This window comes from Heloderma suspectum, chromosome 4 (assembly GCF_057233095.1).
Source record: "Heloderma suspectum isolate Gila_16-S chromosome 4, 16-S_ref, whole genome shotgun sequence".
Lineage (NCBI taxonomy): Eukaryota > Metazoa > Chordata > Lepidosauria > Squamata > Helodermatidae > Heloderma > Heloderma suspectum.
In genome coordinates this window covers 52555084-52576103 of record NC_139461.1, presented here as the reverse complement: position 1 = coordinate 52576103, position 21020 = coordinate 52555084, and the positions used below count along the sequence as shown (strand labels likewise).

Here is a 21020-nt window from a genome sequence, read left to right as displayed (position 1 = left end):
CGACACATCAAGTGTGTCATACAGCAGTCTCCTCCCCTGCTCAGCCCTCCCGTGGCTAGACAGCTACAATCGGCTGTCTAGCCGCAAATGCAGGGCAGGAGAAGTGCGGAGGGAACGATCCCCTCCGTGCTTCTCCTGCCCTGCATTCGATAGGTAGTCGCCTCCGAGTTCAGGGGCGGCCGCCTATCCAAATAGGACTGCGCCCTACTCCAGAGGAGGGCTGAAGGCCTTCCAGTTCCCAGAAGCCCCTGCCAGCATGGCTAATGGTCAGGAATGCTTGGAGATGAAGTCCAAAACACTTGGAGATCTATATTCTGCCCACCCCTGCTCTAAACTGCACTGCCCAAAGGGGCAGGGATGGGGAAAGCAAGCAGGCAGCGCAGCACTGTGGGCCCAATCCTCCCTGCATGTTGCCCAGAAAGGGTGAGCAATTGAGAGGAGGTAGCAGCAGCGACCGCTGCCCTCTCTTGCTTCCCTGCTCCTTCCCCCCACCCCCGAAGCAGCAACCTAGAGGTCGTGACGGCATGGAGGGGGGCCTTCTTAGTGAAGCCCGACTTAGCAGGGGAGGGGTCCCTCCTCACTGGTCTTTTCTATGCCCTCTGCTGTAGGGCTGGGGAAAGAAGACCAGCCTTCCCTCACCGATTTTGGCGGCTTTCCCTTCGAAATCAAACGTGGCCGTCTTAAGCAGCCCTTTTCAAACGCGTGTTTAGCGTCACGTATAGTAAGGCCCTTAGGGAAGATGAAAGGAAGGGGCTGGGGTGGGGAAGGGGGCCAGGGGCCGTCTCGCGGAGTGGAACAGCCCATCACGCGCCCAACAGCCGGGGTCGGAGCACGAGGCGGCCAGGCATTTCCTCGGGCATTTTCAAGCATCCCGTGTTTCCAGAGAGGAACCCTGGCCAGAAACGCGACTCGTCGGGGAAGCAAGGGGCACGCCGACCTCCTGCAGCCGCGGCAAGAGCGTCCGCGGCCCGCCCAGCCTTTCACGGGGGAGGACAAACCTGTTCACTGCCGCCCTCCTCCTCCCCGTGTGTAGGAGCGGAATGCGGTGATCCGGGGAGTTGGAGGAGGAGCAGCAGGATGACTTCATGCAGCCGGAGCGCTGTGAATTTGGGATCAGCAGCAGCAGCTGGGTTGCTGGCGAGGTGGGTGAGTGACGGCGGAAGCGACACCCGGGCACTCGCCCAGCGCGCCCTCTCCCCCCGCGTCGTTTTTAAAAACCGCCGCCGGCGCTTGCAGGGCCGGCCGCCGTGTGCGGGAGGCGGGTGCGTGGACTAGGCGGCCCCGGGGAAGGTGAGCGAGTAGCTTCGCCCGATGTCCCACCCACCTCCTCGTGCAACGCTGGGCGGGAGGCGGCCGCGGGCCCCCCGCGGGGAGGGCGAGCGGCAGGGCCCGGCACGCCGACGCGACACGTGCAAGCCCAGCGGGGCGCGCGCGTGGATCGTGGGCTCGCTGGCAGACGTGGGAACCCGCTTCGTGGGGCTGCTGCGGCTGGGCATTGCCGCTTCGATCGGGAATGCTTCTCTGCGGGAATCCAAGCAGGGATCCCCGTCAGCCTCTCTCCCCGCTCCGCCTTTCTCCTCGGCTGTCGCAGGTGGCTGTAAGGATCAAGCGATACTTGAAGTGCAAGGGGTCAGCGGGCAGAGCTCGTCTCTGGGCCCTTCTTCTCCCCGAGCACTGGCTGCGCTGCTCAGAGATGCCTCCTCGCCCCCTCAAGGGACCGCGGTTGTTTTCTCGGCTTCCTAAAAATAGCCCAGAGTCAGAGGAGAGGGGAGGGGGGCTGCCCATCTTTTGCCTTCCTCGTGAGAAGGCAAGCTTCTGATCGGGAGGAAGGTCAGTGTGACCGTAGCCTTTCTTCTTCCTCAGAGCGTCTTCGGGGTGTTGTCGTGTGCCCTTTAAACCGCTGGCCTCCATCGTGTTCTGTGGTGCTCTGGTGTGATGGAATACAAGACAGAAACAAGCTCCAACGTGATGGACTAAGGGATGAAGCTTAAAATATGGGACGTGTGACAGCTCTACTTCAGTTTACTTAAAGGTAGGCTAAGTGCTATGGAAAGGATTGGGTTCAGGTTAGGGGCTTTGAGGTGTGGGGAGCCACTTACTGGCCCTAGGTCCTGTCTACATGGTACAGTTGCCCCACCCCCCTTCGCCAGGCCTTTACCATTTCTGCCACCACCATATTGAGAGTTGCTCTTTCATGGGTGCCGCCATGTTTTGTGGTTGTATTTTCTGCACAAGCAGCCATTTTAGCATACTGCACGCTTGTGCACATAGTGCAAGTAGTTGAAAGAAGGTTAGAAGCAACCATAAGGCCCCCGGGAAGAAGTTGATGGCATGTGGGGGCTCTACATTCTAGGACTTGTTTTGGAAATGCGTGGACAAATTTGGACCTGAAAGCAGTGGTGCAGTTGGGTAATTTTAGACTCTGGACTGAGAGGTTTTATTTGGGGTGAGGCCTTTTTAGACGGTAGTGTGTATTACTCCACTCACTTCGGAATGTGGTAAGCCGTCCCTGCAATGTTTGAGGTCCCTCCTGCTCATTCTGCCAAGTGGGATCATGGACTTTGGCCCCAAAGGCCTACCCTGATGGCACCACTGCCCTAGATAACAACTGGTCCAATTTGGACCTATTGAGGTCTTAACTGAAGAGATGCTTTTCTGTAGTATTGAGTTTCTAACTGCCCATTTACCTTTTTATTTAGTGTGGTCTGAAGGATAGATTTTGCCACTGTCGTGTATGCATATTGGGTCTTGAGTCTAACCTGTGTTCTTCAACCCCAGAGAAGGTGCCAGGCAGAAGCTCCCGTATTTTCTGTTGGATGCCATCAATGTGTGAAGCATTTGGCTTAAAAAAAAAACCCCTCAAACTGGTGGTTGTCTAGTAATCTTATCATTTCCCTCCAGTAATGGAAAATCCTTCCTTCCTGAGACATGGATTTTGTGCCAGAATGTGCAATGTGTTATGCCAATAGTCTGCTGAACACCAAGTAAGCTTCCTTTGTGTTTGTTAAAAGCGAATCGCTGGGAATAAATAGTGGGCACTTGTTCTATTTAGAAAATGTAGAAAAGAGGGGAGTGCTTACTGGGGGGAGGGGGCATTCCTAGTTCTGCCCTCACACATTACTAATTCAGGTGATAAATATAGGTTGAAACTGCCTTTTTTTTCACCCCCTCTTGTTCAAGAGTCAAAGTACTAGTCAAGCCACTTACCTTGTTTTGATTAAAAATGGGCAATGATGTGTATCACAGTGGTCCAATACCCACAGAAATGTGTTCAGAATGTCTCATCTTCCTGTTTGGTGCCATAAGCTTGCATTTTCTGGAACTCTATAGTAGCATTTGTAGAGTATTTCAAAGTTCAAATCTTACTGCAGAGGATTTTGTCTTTCTTGGTGTACATCTCCATTTTCTGAGCAACTGAGAAGGTGTTTTAAAATAGAAAGGCTGGAAGTGTGAGAATCTATATTTGACAGGCATGAATCTTGGTTAAGTGCCTAATTGCCCACAGTTCTTGAATATGTACTGTGCCTACATTATCAGAATGTTTTAATGATAGCCACAATATTTAGATAATCAAAATTTTGTTGGCACAGGAATTTTCCACAGGGGGTTGCATTTAGGAAGGAGAGGAGGGAAGAATACACAATGAAATTGGATGATGGTGAACTTGGGATAATTGATGCTCAAATTGCAGGAGGTTTACTGAGGAGTCTTACCACAAAGGGAGGTTTACCACAAAGTTAGACATCTACAAACCAAAGAATTTGGAAAAATAGAGCCAGCATTTGGTTTGCCAATTTTCGGACAGAGATCCTGTGCTTATAACTGCTGCATGACATGCAGAAATTCCTGCAGCTTCATCGGTGAGGTGAGGTTATTCCTAGAATAAGATGTAGTGTCCTGAAAGTTTCAACACCCAGTCAGTTAGTAAAGTATGCGCAAACATTTTGTACTATAGAAACACACACGTTAAAAGAAAAGTGAAAGATAAACCAAGATAACAAGGTGATAGTTAAAGAGTATGGGATGACAAATATAGACCTCCATTGCCGAAGCACAAAAGGTATCATGAGTATAATAACCAAGTAAAGGTAAAGGTGTCCCCAACCAGTCGTGTCCGACTCTAGGGTATGGTGCTCATCCCCGTTCCTAAGCCAAAGAGCCAGCGCTGTCCGAAGACGCTTCCGTGGTCATGTGGCCAGCATGACTAAACACCAAGGTGCACGGAACGCTGTTACCTTTCCCACCGAGGCGGTACCTATTTATCTACTTGCAATTTCTTGCTTTCAAACTGCTAGGTTGGCAGGAGCTGGGACTGAAGACGGGAGCTCACTCCGTCACGCGGCACTCGGGTCTCGAACTGCTGTCCTGCCAACCTTCAGGTCTGCAATTCAGCGTCTTAACCACTAAGCCACCGCGGCCCCATTAATAACCAAGTAGGGCTACTTTATTCTTATAAGGGTGCGATCCTATGCAAGTTTAGGCAGCGTACCTGGCTGGGGCATGCTGGGAGTTGTAGGCATTTTTTTCTGTCTAAACGTACATAAGATAGTGCCTTAAAGGCGCAATCCTATGCATGTTTAGACAGAGAAAAGGCCTACAACTCCCAGCATGCCCCAGCCAGCATAGCTGGCTGGGGAATGCTAAATGCAATCCTAAACATGCATAGGATTGTGCCCTCAGTTATCTAATTTTAGACCCTTAGGAGCATAACTAGGTTTATTAACTAACTCCAGTTCTTTACCTGTTCACTGTGCTCATTCCTTGAAATTACTTTACTTAAATATGGAAACTCTACTGCCAAAGATGTAGTGATAAGAGACTGAAATGGCTTGTGCATTCATTCTCCTATATAAGGGTAGTCTGTTTGGCCTACGTCATCTTCAGGTGGGCCTGTGGATGAACCACTGCTTATGCCAGTCTTCCGGTCACAACTCCCATTGTCCCCAAGCAGCATGACCAATGGCTTGGATGATGGGAGTTGTAGTCACAACATGTCTGGAGGTCACCAGGTTAGGGAAGATGGCTTATGCTTTTAAATCCAATAATAGTCTTGCCAGAGCAGAAAAGTGAAGCTTTCCAGAACTGTATTTTCATGCCATCTGTTGAATTTTTGCCTGTCATGCAACTCTTGTAGGCACAGAAGCCCTGCCAGACAAAAAGGTGACAACTCTAGTTGTAAGTTCATTGTGATTTGTTTAAGAAACTGTACCAGATGCGGTTGTATAAGCACTTGGCCATAGATAGTGGCTTTTTATAGCTCTCTGTTGTTGGTAGAGTTGATATCAGATTAAAGTGGTTTATATATGGCTGCTGTGTAGCTACAGTGTTTGAAAGGCAGTGTATTGGGCAGAGAGCTTCGGCTATTGGGCGGTATAGAAATGAAATAAATAAATAAATAAATTTTTCACTGTATTTACAGTTTTCCTGTAAATTATTTAGATTGCTTGTCTGTAGCAGGCGGGGAGAAGAATGTGCAGCCCAAAATGGTTATGTCGCTGATATGCTAGCTAGGAATCAGCCTGCGGGGAGGCAGTGTTTAGTGGAAAAACTAGCAGAGGGGAAGGTTAAGTAGTCCACCCACCAAGTGCATGTCTTCTGCTTTAGATTGCAGCCTTGCAGCCTCTATGACTGCATTTTGTAAAAGAAAACGGAAAGGACTTCTTGCCAAACTGTATGTGCCCAAGCATTGTGTGTAGTTTGACCCTGAGGAAGTGGGGTGGGGAGCCTCTCTCTAAAACAGAAGGGAGGAATCCATGGGGGGTATTAATATTTAAGTTCTGAGCTGTCTAAAAATGCTTCTGTATCTTGGAATGCCTCAAGGGTAGGGGTGTCTCTTTGAAGCAGATGTTAGTGTGGGAGGCAATTATAGAGGGTACAGAGAAGCTACACACAGTCAGGAAGAGAAAAGGATAGAGGTGTTTGTGGGAGGACAAAGAGGCAAAGTCATCTTGCAATGAAAGAAAGCAGCATTAATTATTGCTGGAAGATAGCAATATAAGCCTTCAGCTACCACTGTATGTCTGCTTTTGTTAATGTTGAACCAAAAAGGCAGTCTGGCTCAGTAATATATCCTGGACAGAAGCTGTACCCTTCATTCTCTGCTTCCCTGTATTGTCATCAATCATCCACCTACACTACTACTTTCTCTCTCTTACCCTGACCTGGCAAATATGGTCATGCTGGATCTAGCAGAAAGCTTTTTCCTTCACCATCCTCCTCCTTTTTAATGGGGAAAGGAGATGGGATTTGAGCTAGGGGGACTATTTTCCACATTCCATTATGGTTTGGCGACTTCTGCCAAGATGTGAATGTGGCCAATTAGAAATGACTCCAGACTAAGGTGCAATCGTGGTCCAGACATAAACTATGAACCATGAGTGGCTTGCCTGAAAGATGGGGTATGAAAATTCATGAATCTGCTGCTGTGGGATCCAGAGCTCCTCGTTTTCCTGCTCTTCAGGTTGGCCGTGTGTCCTTCTTTGCAAAGGACAGTCCTCTATTTGAAGGCATCCCCTATTCGAAGGGTTCTCCAGTCCAAGTCTGCTTTAAAGCTAAAGAACCATAAAGAGGATGCGGAGGAGCCTTGAAGTTGCTTATCAACAGTGAGCACCTGAACAGCAGACTGACTGTAGTAACAGCTAAGAATGTGAGCTGTGAATAGGAAGCCACTTATTCAATCTTGTCTCCACCACGAACTCAGCAGGTGGCCTTAGGCAAGCTATTTTTCTGCTTCAGCTCTTCGCATGCAATAATGCAAGTCTGCCTTACAGGGTTGTTGTAATAGTTCCTAATATAATGTATCTGTAGCAGTTTGAACACTCTGAAGTGGTGTATAAGTGTTGAGATTATGACACGTTGAGTCAGTCTTTCAGTGAAAACGAGCAAGACTGTGGCAACAGCTGAAGCGAACGCCTGTCGTATTTCACTAGGTATAACTTTGGTGGACCAACAGCTACAGCAAGCAGGGGAAGTGGTGGTGGGGAGTTCCCCAGCCATATGTGCTTGCTCCCTCTGTATGGCATGTGAGTACCTGCAAATGACTTCATACATTTCTGTGCATGAGTTTTAGGTACTTTCCACTTCTATTGCTGTATCTGAAGCAATAGTTCCAAACCCTAGAAGTTTTAGGCGTTGCGATCATCAGGGCTGTAAACTGCTGAGAACCCAGCAGCGCATGTTTGTGATAATCACAACACTCATGATTCTTCGGCCCCTCCCCCAGGCTTGATTTAATGAACACAAGTACCAGTTACTATCTCTGCTGAATATTACCCAGTTGTTACTCTAGGATACTTGCTCTATAAGGAATCCAGAATATCAGAGGCCTCTATTAATACATTGCTTCTCTTCCCCCCCCCCACACACACATAGTTTCTCCTGTACAAACTTTGAACATACAGGAAGTTTTTAATTTAAACATCTATTGCAGTTCCTGATTTCTGATGTACTATTCTGTTGTTGTTGTTGTTGTTGTTGTTACTGCTGTTTGTATCTTTAGCTACAGCTGTTCCTGTGTTTTCTGGATAGCTAAAAAGGATAGTTTGAATAATGCCTCCCCCTCTCTTTCCCCCATGCTCTCCACATATTACTCATATTTCGTTTTATTTTCTGCTGAGCAAAACACATTTCTGCAATACCGTTCCTTTTTTTTCTTTGTGTAGGATGGCGCAAGTAGGTGCTGATGCTGACACAGCATTTATGCACTCAATGGAGCTGTTTGTGTCTGCTAGTGAAAACTTACTTTATTTTCTCAACAGTAGGGAGGGAGCCTGCACTGGTGTTCTCTTACTGACGATTACAGTGCAATCCTTTGCTTAGAAGTAAGCCCCATTGAGTTCAGCGGGGCTTAGGCTGCAATCCTATACACCTTTACATAGGAGAAATCCCCACTGAGTTCAATGGAGTTTATGTTTGAGTGGACATGTGTAGAATTGCTGTGTTACCTTTTGGGGCATGCAGTTTTGGAGTAACTCATAAGATAAATTCAGAAAAGATAGAGGTACTGTTGGTCACTAGAAGGCCTAGCTTGGGGATTGGGATTCAGCTTGTTCGGGCTGGGGTCACACTCCCCTGAAAGATCAGGTTCATCACTTGGGAGTGCGTCTCGATCCTACGCTGTCCTTGGATCTTCCTTCAGGTGACAGTGGAGGGTGAGGAGTACCTTTACACAACTATATTTAGTGCACTATCTGCATCCGTTCCTTAATCCAGTCTCGGAACAGTTATCCATGCTTTTGTTACATCATGGCTAGACTATTGCAATGCACTGTATGTGGGGCCACTCTTGAAGAGCGTCTGGAAGCTTCAATTGGTGCAGAATGTGGCAGTAAGGCTGCTAACTGTTGCACCATATCACTGATCATATCACCCCAAAAGATCTGCACTGGTTGCCAGTTGTTTTCCACGCTTAATTCTACATGTTGATGTTAACCTTTAAAGCTCTAAGGGCACAATCCTATGCATGTTTAGACAGAAAAAAAAGTCCTACAACTCCTAGCATTCCCTAGCTAGCCATGCTGGCTGAGGAATGCTTGGAGTTGCAGGACGTTTTTCTGTCTAAACATGCATAGGGTTGCACCCTAAATGGCTTAGGTGGTCCCTCAGATAGCTAGGCCCTATCTCTGTATGAGCCTGCTTGGCAGGAGATCAGAAAGAGAGGCGCTTTTGAAGACATCCTGGTTTTTTTGTTGGTCTCATAGGAAAGGGCTCTTGTGTTCTTATGTTTTGAACTTTTTGTAAACTGCTTTGGTATAGAAATACAATAATAAATAAATAAATGGGTGGTGAAAAGGCGGATGAATGACTATGGTCTGGTGATTATAATGAATATCAGTGATTAGGTTTTTATTTTTTAATTGCATTTCTATACCGCTGAATAGCCAAAGCTCTCTGGGTGGTTTACAAAGGATTAAAACCTTAATAAGACAATATAACTGGGATTGGAATGAGTTCAGAGACAGCTTTCAGATGGATAAATGTGGAATAGGCATTGTCCTGCATTTACAGGCTAGTTAATAAGCAGGGCTTCATACCTCTATAGCAAGGATGGGGAATTCATGGCCATCCAGATTTTTGTTGGACTGCAGTTCCCATTAACCCTTACCATTAGCTATGCTGGCCAAAGTTGATGGGAGTTGCAGTCTAACAGCATCTGGAGGGTTGTACTTTCCCTATCCTTGCCCTAAAGGAAGGTGCTAGGATGTAGGTCAAGCTGAAAGCCGTTACTATCCCTCATTCAGGTGTACAAGGATCACTTGCAATTCCTGCAGAACCTCTGGAATTCAGTGCCACAAGATGTGGTGATGGCCTCTAGCTTAGATGTCTTTAAAAGGGAATTTGCCCAAATTAACAGAGATTATGTTTATCAATACCTTCTAGTCATGACAGCTGTTGTAAGGATCATCCAGTTTCAGAGTCGGTATGCCTCCGAGTACCAGTTGCTGAGAAGCAGCAATGGGCCTGGAGTATTGCCTTTATGCCCTGCTTCTGGCTTCCTAGAGGTATTTGGTTGGCCACTTTGGGAAACAGTGGACTAGATGAACCATTTAGCTCATCCAACAAGTCTCTTCTTATGGGATCTTCCCCAGGACCTCTCTACCTAAAGTGAAACATGAACGTATCTTTGAAAATAAATGTATCGTATAAGACACTCACGTAACAGCAGGGATTGGCGGTGGCTGCCTGTTGAAAATACAGTTAGGTTTGTTGCTGTGCAATGTGTGACCTTGCTAGTAAAGGCCACATCATTCTGTACACCGGTCGTGGTTCTGTTCTGTGGGTTCTACTTTGGGGGTTTTTACTGGAACACAGAGGTCCATCAATTACAGCCAGGTTCAAAATAGTGGCTTGGGGCCAGAGCCAGATTGAAAATTGCAGCTCAGGAGGTCATGCCAATTATCCATGAGCCACACACTGACCTGCATGTATTTGTATTTGAGTAACTGCAGATCAGGGTTTCTAACAGCTTAATTTAGAAGATGGGAAAGCCTTTTTGTTGTTTCTGTTGATGAACAATCGGGAGTCAAATCCTTACCGACCTACTACAAATCACTACCTTTTGCCTACCCCTGCTGTACACTACTAGCCTAAAAGTAAAGGCATCATTATTTACTTCATGTGTTGCAGGTTGAGGCCTGGAAATTAACAATAAGGTTCACTGCCCTGGTGAGCTTAGTCTCTGAGCCTGTCTAGCTAACTAAACTGATGGCAGGGCAAGGATAGCAATTGAGAGGCTGTAGGTTACTGGCCTTTGGCCTCTCCCCTCCCCACCCACCATCTCAACACCTTTTTGCCTTCCCCATGCTCTCCCAGGTCACTGTTGCAGCCACTGCTTTGCTTTCTGTGATGGCTTTGAAGGGCTGGGGAGGGGGAACGGCCTGATGTTGGATTCCCCCTCCCAAGGTTGTAGGGGTGTCTATGGCCTTGGGAGGCAGAATCGACACTGTCCTAGGGACTCGGTAAAATATTTTGTCTGTAAAATATCTTTATAAAATATAAATGTGCACCATGCCTTTTAAGGAAAATAAATTGTTGGCTTTACAAAAATATCATGCTATGGACGTTACATTCTGATGACGTATAAACCTCCCAACATTATTAATTTCTCAAATGAACATCTTTAAATTCTGATGCTTGTCTGATCAGGATTGGGGTGACTTCACAGAAAGACAAGGGGATGGATAATTGAGATATAGTAGTGATACTGTGGTGGGGGATGGAGGGAGAGCCAATCACTGAAAGCAGTACTTCTTTTTTGCCAAGTTTTTTAAAGCTCCTGAGAGGTTAACATTCCTAAGGTTGCAATCCAATGCACATCAAAGGATATTTATTTCCTGCAATGAAACAATATAATGGTTTGCTAGAGAAGTAACAATTATAGTTTCAAGAACTAATTTTAATTGATCTGGTTCTTAGTTGTCTCTTTAGGGGGCACTTCATGGGACGAGATGTTGGATATGATAGAGTTATTATGTACCATGGGAAGGATCCAACAGTGCACTACCACTAGCACAATTACGACTGCGCTAGCAGAAATCAATGCTTCCATAATATCAATAGCATTTGCTAGTACAACGAGTTTCCTGGGAAATTTGTTGCGCTACCTAGTGCCACGGACATTGTGCAAGCATTGGTTTCTGCTAATACAACATCAATAGCAGTGGCTCACCATTGGATCCTTCACCACTTCCACTGATGCTGTACCTACTGGTGAAAGTAGATGGGGAAGGTTGTGTTGAGGTCTTCATGCTTATCCATATCCTGTCTTTAATTGCCAACTAACAGAATTTAGTCCAGCCCTATTAAAATCAACAAGAAACAGATTATACCCAATATTTTTAGCTTTTTGTGCCTGTCACAGGCAATCAGTTATAGTCTGATAACTGAACCCTGATTACTGCCTGAGCAGGTATAATTCCCAGCCTTCACGCACTGAGTACTTGGTCCAATACTTTTATAGTTGCTTGCCTTCATTCAGAGAAGTGCATGCTCTCTCGCTCTTTCTTGTTCTCTTTCAGCTTTGCCTCTCTCTGAGTGCAAAGATAGAGAAGGTCAATGAATAGAGAATTTGGGAAGATGGAGTAGATCTGTAGGAGGAGGAGGAATCTGGGTATAAATGCAAGAGATAGGGAAGGGAATAGAAAGTGAAACCAACAGTGAACAGAACATATTCATGCTGTCCTGATTCCTGAGGAAACTTCTGCTGCATGTATCCTCCACTGTGTACCTACCTTAATGAAACCTACATCTGAATATGAACTAGGGTTATATTAAACAATAGTTCTCCTAAAAATGATGATTAAATAGAATCTTCCTCACTAGTGATTTAAACTGTGATTTAAATAATTAAAATCAAGTCCTTTAGAGAAGTGATTTAAATCAAATCAACCCTGCTTAGTAGAGTGCATCAACAATAGCTGGCCCTTAGTTTTATTCACACATAGGATTTTTGACTCACCTTGTTCCACTCTAACATATCAACATGGTGAGGAGCAAATGTTTAACTATGGTTAACTTTGGTGCGGGCATACCAGTTAACCATGATTGAATGAAGCTGGAGAGAACAGTGGGAATGTGATCCTGCAGTCTTCTGTCTACCTGAATTATTGGAAGCTAACCCAGTACTGTTGAGACTGACTGGCAGCGGCCCTCCTGGGTTTCAGGCAGGAATTTTTCCATCCCTACCTAGAGATGCCAGGGATTGAACCTGGGACCTTTTTCATGTAAAGCAGGTGCTCTGCCCATAAGCTAGCTTATGTCCAAAATCAAAGAAGACAGCTAAGCCTAAGCATTTCTTCTGCACCAGATGTTCTGTCTCTGCTCCAGCAGGGATTCCAGGCCAAAGAGAAAGAATTGGAACATAGAAAGCTGCCTTATTCTGAGTCAGACCATTGGGCCCTCTTATCCAGTAGTTTCTGCATTGACCGGCAGCAACTATCCAGGGTTTCAGGCAGGAGTTTCTCCTGCCCCACCTGGAGATGTTGGGGACCAAACTTGGGATCTTTTGCATGCAAAGCATGTGCTCTAGCACTGAGCTACTTTCTTAAGGTTTGGGCAGTGTTGCATCTAGACCAGCTGGCAGAAGCAGGAAAATTACCCTTTGGAATCTTCCTGTCCAAGAAGTTGCGCTGTGGCAAGGCTGGCCCTGACGACAGGATTCATCCTCTTATTAGGACCCATCCTCAAGACTAGGAGCCTATGATTAGGGTTTTGTTTAAGAGTTTTTGTAACCCAAGTATACCAATCTTCTGATTTACAAGCCTATTTACGCTATCAAGAAATTCTATAATATTGGCAAGGTAAGACTCAACTTTGCAGAAGCCCTGCTGATTCATTCGCAGTAAGGCTTGTTCTTCTGTATTCTACCGCGTGTGAAGTGTGCAACAAAACGATTAGATTGAGAACCTTGTGTTTTCTGTGTAGAGCTTCCTTGCGTTGCTGTCATTTTCCTCTTTCCCGCTTTGTGTTAGTGCAGTTGCTGAATGAGAGTGAGTTTGTGGGCTAAAGCTTAGCAGCAGTCAGACAGAAAATAGAGCAAGACTCATTAAATCGTAAAATAATTGGAGCATGTGAAAATTCCAGTCTCCCCCCCCCCTTCCCTCTCCCTCTCTCTTTTAAAAAGTGGTTGAGAATACACATGGAGAAAATTGAAGAAACAACAAGGTTAGGCTAAGAATTTTAAGTAACCTCCCTTTGTAATAGTTTGTGCAGGCAAGTTCTAGCATTGGACGTGCTTAGATGGACAAACAGAATAACAGTAGAAAATCCCAACAAGAAAATAGTGATCTGGTATTCTGCCTCATGCTTCACAGTGACCTGTCAGAAGAATATTTTGTTCAAAAATAATACCTGTTGGGGCATGTGAGGGCATGTAGTTTGTGGAAGCAACACAAATCGTATAGGTGAAAAAAGTTGTCGTATAGTTTTCGACACACACATACTCTATTACACTGTCAAAGTTATGTGACATGATCAAGGGTGTTAATTACGCTGTATCCTAAAGTGGTGTGGTGGTAAGCAATGCTGTGGTACAAGCAACAAGATACTGGAATCATGTAGAAGTTTTTAGTAATGAATGGTGGAGGAGGTGCCTCATAACACTGAAATAGTGTCTGTATTGAATTTGCCAACTTGGTAATATTGCCTTGCCAGATGGAGAGGTGAGATAGCATGCCCGCTCTGTTGGGTCAGCTGAGACCAGCTGCAGTTTGGTTTCTGCCATCCCAGAAGAGAAGGTACCCATGGTAACCGTTCCACCTGCTCATTATAACAATAATGTAAGCATTGGCTATGGAATCTGCTTCTTTCCCCATTCTAACCATCGCTTTTTCCTCTGGTATTACATCTATTAGATTGTCATCCTGCAGTGATGGCCTGGATGAGTTACTTTTTGTACAATGCCTAGAAATCGTAGGTGTTTATGTAATGTTTTTACTGTTATTTTCTTATTCTTTTATTCTTATTATTATTTAGTAATTCGGGCAAAAAGAGTTGCCATGATATGGGACATAGAAAAATAATGCTGCTTAAAAATTTTGGCAGTGAATCCTACATTTACTGGCTGTTCATTATTAATTCATAAAGCACTGAAGATTTCTAGGCATTGTACAAAGATTAACTTTCACGCACCCCAACTGTAGGTTCCTACATCTACCGCACCACTGTTGCTCAACTTGTCCAGCTTCTCTACTAGCTAAGTCACTTCACCTTGTGGTTCCCTCGTTCCCTTGCAATTTCAGCTCCAACCTTAGGTAAATGGACTCATAGCTGTCAGGAACTTGTAACCCTAGTATTTCCTTTTCAGAGACAATTCATAGGCAACAGGGCCAGCTCTACCGTTAGAGTGAAGTGGCCATCTTAGCCAACAGATTCTGGGTGTCATGAAGGGCAGCAAATTGTTAGTTATTTAATTGTTGCATTTTTATTGCCAGAGGATGGAGAAAGCTGCTTTTGTGGGATTTTCTGCCTCTTGAGCCAAAAAAACTTGGCTGGCTGCTGTTCTGCCTCAGGCAGCGAAATGTTTTGGTTTGGCCCTGATTGGCAAGCCCCACACCTACCCACTTGTCCTGAGAAAACCTACTTTCCCAATTGAGAGTCACAGCAATAAAGCAGAAGACGGATGTATTGTTCACTGAAGCCATTCTTTGTGAGTCACCTAGTTCACCTACATTAATCTACCTCACAAGGTTGTTGTTGTGAGGATAAAACAGAGAGGATCATGTAAGTCACCTTGGGTTCCTTGCAAGAGGAAAAAAGGTGGGATATAAATGCAATAAATAAATAAATAAAGTGCAAGCCCACCTGTAGTTTGAGGTAACTAGTAGTGAGCAGTTGACCAGAGACAGTAAATCAATTTTAATATAAATATTACTGTTTCTTTTTTAATATGCCATGAATGCTACCTGTTTGATTCATCACTTTTCAGAAAATACACCAGTGCATTTGATGGATCCAGAGTAAGAAAGGGTATGCTTCAGGTTTGGGTACAAATTTGATGAGCGCCAGAAGTATCTGTACAGAAAGGGCACATTGTGCTTGTTAAACTAGTACACCTGGATGGTTTGCTTTCATCATGGCTGTCCTCCTTCCCCTTCTGTCTGCAACTGCCCAGACTCCACTTTTCCCAAAGGCAGTCCTGCTTTGAAACAAGGTTTTTTCCTGCTCCAAACATTCAGATAGATATACATGAGCCCTCTATTTTCTTTCCCTGCCCCAGCTAAGGAAATGTGTGCGTACCACAGAGATGGGGAATTGGTACCATATGACACCCAATATGTCCCCTGACCCCAAGTCCCTTTCCTCAGCCATTTTCTCTCCCCTCATGCACTTCAGGCTATAATCCCATGCACTTGAAGGTCAAAGTACAGAATACATGAAATACATAGCATGCAGATAATCCTCTCTTTGTTGTTTTTACTCAAAATTCAGTGTGTGGGATCCCAATCCAGATCAGGACAGCTGCAGTTATCTGCCTGACACTGGAAGAGCAGATTGGTCATGTTCCTGGCAAGCTATAATGCATGGCTAATGGGCTGCATTTGTCTTGATGGGTCACAGATTCTGCAGGCCTAGATTAGATTCTTTGAAGAAAGAGTGGGCCACCTATAAGCCAGGCACAATAATTTATCATCCAGTTTTCATGTAGTTTATTCTTTTCAAGTAACAGCTTTTATCCTGCAAGATCTCAAAACACCTCTTCAAGCATTTCAGTTACAGCATTTTTATTTTATTTCTGAGATGAAAGGCTTCAACTTTGTAACAGTTTCCTACCTATCGTATGTTCTAGAAAACTGCAGAAATTATTGTCTTTGATCCGTGATGCTAGTTGCTAGCTAGAGGAATGACGAGGGCTTCCAGAAACTACTGGATCCACATTGATCCCTAAGCAGATATTTACTCTCTGGCACCACTGCTTGAACTTGTGTTGGATTTTCTTAAAATTATAACCTAATATGTGAAGAGCCTAGCTGCCCAGTCCTAAGTGATGTGGGGAGTGTGATCTATTTCACTGTTTACTAACTGATTCCCAGATTGACTTTTAGGTGGCAATCATAATTGATTTGAAATCTGCCTGTATTGGAGAGAGCCTCAAGTCTTTGGTCATTCCACCCATTTGCAACCAGAGAAAATTGATGCGCTAACAGTGATGGTTCCTTATTTTAAAGATGATGTGCTTCTGGCAAAGTGTCCTCTATTCAGCTGGGGGATTTCCTTTTATTTGCACACCATGTAACAGAGGTTTTGTAGTGGCAAGGCCCTCTTATTCTCATAAGCCCTCTCTGTGCACCGTGTAGCCACTCGAATTCTGTCAGTGATATTAGGAAGTTTATCCTCTGCATTTGTTGGGCATTCAAGGTGGGGGCGGGGGAAGAAAGGAGAGGTTTCAGCTTAAACATTACACGGTAGTAACACTATCAGTAGTGATCACTGAGAGTCAGTTTGGAGTCCCTTGTCCTGCATGTGAAAGCAAGGGTGAAATGTGCATGCTCCATGGTCTGTTGAAAAAGCTAGAGCATTGACCTGGGCAATCAACCTTTCCCGGCTTCTGAGTCTCCATTGTGATCTTGTAGGCTGAATCCAGAGGAAGGGGAGCTACTAATACATTTGGAGCTCACTTGGGATTTCCAAAAGCTGTCTGGACTGTCCAGATACAGCCTGAAGAGTCCCCCTCTAGCTCTCTCTCCCTCTGTGTGTGTGTGTGTGTGTGTGTGTACGCGCGTATTGCTTTGTTTCATTGCTGAGATGAACTCCTGTAGCCTTCATCTCAACTGCTGCTAATCTGCAAGACAATTGGAGGTTGAAGTGGCAAGCTTATTTATGGCAGTATGAACTCTTAAATGTCACATTCTGTTCCAGTTCAAATTAAAGAGGGACTTCCAAATAACGGTTCAGGTTTTGCTTGGTTCGTGTGGGGGTGCAAAGCTTGGTACAGTTTTCAGTTCGGGCTTGTTCTGATTCTTTGTGCAATATATTAAAATAGTGCATGTATTATATATTTACCCATAGACCTTGGGTATGCGGGAAACATGTTATGTAGATGGCAGCCGCAGGGCATGTGTCTGTTGTAAAACAAAGCAAAAAACCCTGTGATATGTAGGATACATTCATACTTTGCCTTTAAACCAGGAATGAGCAACTTGTGGCCCTCCAGATGTTTTTGACTACAACTTCCATCATCCCTTGCCATTGGCTATTCTGGCTAGGGCTGATAGAAGTTGCAGGCTAAAACATCCAGAGGGCCGCAAGTTGTCCATCCCTGCTTTAAGCTGAGACAGACTTACGTGTCTTACTTAATTTCTCATGATATATTTAGACTTGAATTAAACAAAGGCTTGCTTCTCTAGCTATGTGTTCAGTTCATTTGTACTGATGAAAACCCAGTATAAGTGACACTATAATCATTGAGCGGGCCAAAGTATTAAAATTAAGTGTGTTTTTTTAATGTAATGAAGACAGTTTAACAGTAGGGAGGTTTTTAAAAGCAAAATTATGAACAAGTTACACATGAAGCAGTCAACATACAAACTAAACATGGTTTACCTCAAACGCACACTGGTAAATCAGTCTTGTGAGGTCTGAAGATAGTTTGAAAGCCTTGTTCTAGCGAATTTGGAACTGAGGCCTCTCAGAAACTAAGGGCACAATCCTATGGCCAGATAGTTGTAGGATTGGTCGGTTCCTGGAGAACCGACCTCCACCCCTCCTGCGCTGCCTCGTAGGCAGCACAGATCGGCCCTGCGCTCATAAGAGCAGAACAGAGCAGGGAAAACAGGGCGTTACCAGGGGCGGGGAGGTTGGAAATGGCGGTACAACACTTGCTGTGTGTTTGTTTGGCCTCCCCTTCCCATGCTCCAAGGTCTTGCAGTTGGACAGCTGAAATCAGCTGTCTAGCCACGGAAACAGGGTGGCGGGAGCACGGAGGACATCTTTCCTCACCACTTCTCCTGCCCTGCATTTGATAGGTGGCCACCCCCAGGATCAGAGGTGATCGTCAGTCCAGATAGGATCGCTCCCTAAATCCTCTAAGGTGCCAAGTCACCTGCCACCAATAGCTTTTTGCAATCTGAGATAGCTGGGCTGGACTAGATGATTTTCAACAGTACTCCACACTTAACTTGTGACCTTCCTAGGGTTGTCTGCTTTTTCACTAATCTTTACCCTGTACCTGTAAGAGAAGACAGGCAGGCAGAAATTAAGCAGGTAACGTTTTTCCAGGCATAGAGATAAAGAGGGAAAAAGTAAAGATTGTGAGATTCTGAGATTTTTATTTATTTATTATTAAATTTATTAATCGCCCATCTGGCTGGTCACCCAGCCACTCTGGGCGATGTATAACATACAATAAAAAAATTTAAAACAATAATATTACAATAAAAACATTTTCTAAAATACCTTAACCCACCCCAAATGCCTGCCTGAACAACCACGTTTTTAATGCACGACAGAAGCTCATTAAATATGAGATTCTGCTCATATGCGGTTAATTAACGTGTTTGTGGTTCAAACTATCTAACAGTGGAACTTATTTCACATGCCAGTAAGGTAATGCTCAAGATCTTGCAAGGTAGACTCCAGCAATTCATGGAACGAGAATTGCCAGATGTACAAGCTGGGTTTAGAAAAGGCAGAGGGACTAGAGACCAGATTGCCTATATCCGCTGGATAATGGAGAAAGCCAGGGAGTTTCAGAAAAACATTGATTTCTGTTTTATTGAGTATTCTAAAGCTTTTGACTGTGTGATCATAACAAACTGTGGCAAGTTCTTGGTGGCATGGGGATACCAAGTCATCTTGTCTGCCTCCTGAGGAGTCTGTGTAATGACCAAGTAGTAACGGTAAGAACAGACCACAGAACAACAGACTGGTTTAAGATTGGGAAAGGAGTATGGCAGGGCTGTATACTCTCACCCTACCTATTCAACCTGTACGCAGAACACATCATGTGACGTGCTGGGCTTGATGAATCCACGGCTGGAGTTAAAATCGCTGGAAGAAACATTAACAACCTCAGATATGCAGATGATACCACTTTGATGGCTGAAAGTGAGGAGGAGCTGAGGAACCTTATGACGAAGGGGAAAGAAGAAAGTGCAAAAGCTGGGTTGCAGTTAAACCTCAAAAAAACCAAGATTATGGCAACCAGCTTGATCGATAACTGGCAAATAAAGGGAGAAAACATGGAGGCAGTGACAGACTTTGTATTTCTAGGCACAAAGATTACTGCAGACGCTGACTGCAGCCAGGAAATCAGAAGACGTTTACTTCTTGGGAGGAGAGCAATGACAAATCTTGATAAAATAGTGAAGAGCAGAGACATCACACTGACAACAAAGATCCGCATAGTTAAAGCAATGGTATTCCCCTTCATGGATCACTGCCTTGTTGTGGCAAAGGGGTTTGTGTAACTCAGTGAAGCCATAAGCTATGCCGTGCAGGGCCACCCAAGATGGACAGGTCATGGCGGAGAGTTCTGACAAAATGTGGTCCACTGGAGAAGGAAATGGCAACCCACTCCAGTATTCTTGCCAAGAAAACCCCATGGAATGTATCACAAGGCTAAAAGAGATGACGCCGGAAGATGAGCCCCTCAGGTCGGAAGGTGTCCGATATACTACTGGGGAAGAGCAGAAGGAATTTCCAAGTAGCGCCAGAAAGAGTGAAGTGGCTGGGCCAAAGCCAAAAGGACACTCAGCTGTGGATGTGTCTGGTGGTGAAAAGAAAGTCTGATGCTGTAAAGAGCAATATTGTTTAGGAATCTGGAATGCAAGATCAATGAATCAAGGTAAGCTGGAGGTGGTCAAACATGAGTTGGCAAGATTGAACATGGACATCTTGGGTATCAGCAAACTAAAATGGACAGGCATGGGCGAATTTACCTCAGGTGACCATCATATCTACTACTGTGGGCAAGAATCCCTTAGAAGAAATGGAGTAGCACTTATAGTCAACAAAAGGGTGGGAAAAGCAGTACTGGGGTACAATCTCAAAAACGATAGAATGATCTCAGTACGAATCCAAGGCAAACCATTCAACATCACAGTAATTCAAGTCTATGCCCCAACAACTGAGGCCGAAGAAGCTGAGGTTGATCGGTTCTATGAAGACCTACAACACCTTCTAGAACTAACACCAAAAAAAGATGTTCTCTTCATCATAGGGGATTGGAATGCTAAAGTATGAAGTCAAGAAATCACCGGGATAACAGGCAAGCATGGCCTTGATGTACAAAATGAAGCAGGACAAAGGCTAATAGAGTTTTGCCAAGAGAACACGCTGATCATAGCAAACACTCTTTTCCAACAGCACAAGAGGCGACGCTACACATGGACATCACCAGATGGTCAATATCGAAATCAGATTGAATATGTCCTTTGCAGCCAAAGATGGAGAAGCTCCATACAGTCAGTAAAAACAAGACCTGGAGCTGACTGTGGCTCAGATCATGAGCTTCTTATTGCAAAATTTTGCCTTAAATTGAAGAATGTAGGGAAAAACACTAAACCATTCAGGTATGACCTAAATCATATCCCTGATGAATATACAGTGGAGGTGAGGAATAGATTTCAGGGATTAGACCTGATAGACAGAGTGCCTGAGGAACTATGGACGGAGGTCCGTAACATTGTTCAGGAGGCAGCAACTCAATCCATCCCAAAGAAAAAGAAATGCAAGAAAGCAAAGTGGCTGTGTGATGGGGCTTTATTAGTAGCTGAGGAAAGAAGGGAAGCGAAAAGCAAGGGAGAAAGGGGAAGATATATCCCACTGAATGCAGAGTTCCAGAGAATAGCAAGGAGAGACAAGAAGGCCTTCTTAAATGAACAATGCAAAGAAGTCGAGGAAAACAACAGAATGGGAAAGACTAGAGATCCTTTCAAGAAAATCAAAGATATCAAGGGAACGTTTTGTGCAAAGACGGGCATGATAAAGGACAAAGAAGGCAGGGACCTAACAGAAGCAGATGAGATTAAGAAGAGGTGGAAAGAATACACAGAAGAACTATACAGGAAAGATCTGAATGTCCC

General features: G+C 44.8%; 1 protein-coding gene across 2 annotated transcripts in view; it reads left to right on the top strand.

The window, feature by feature from the left end:
* Positions 1 to 1064: 1064 nt before the first annotated feature.
* PKIA (cAMP-dependent protein kinase inhibitor alpha) overlaps positions 1065 to 21020 on the top strand; it is a 63314-nt gene continuing 43358 nt past the window's right edge. Inside the window, exons 1-3 of one of the 2 annotated variants that reach the window (XM_084849255.1) lie at positions 1065 to 1146; positions 1864 to 2032; positions 2902 to 2984. The gene's annotated coding sequence lies outside the window, so the exon portion shown is untranslated. The remainder of the gene's footprint in view (positions 1147 to 1863; positions 2033 to 2901; positions 2985 to 21020) is intronic. The other variant, XM_084849254.1, reaches the window with a different exon arrangement.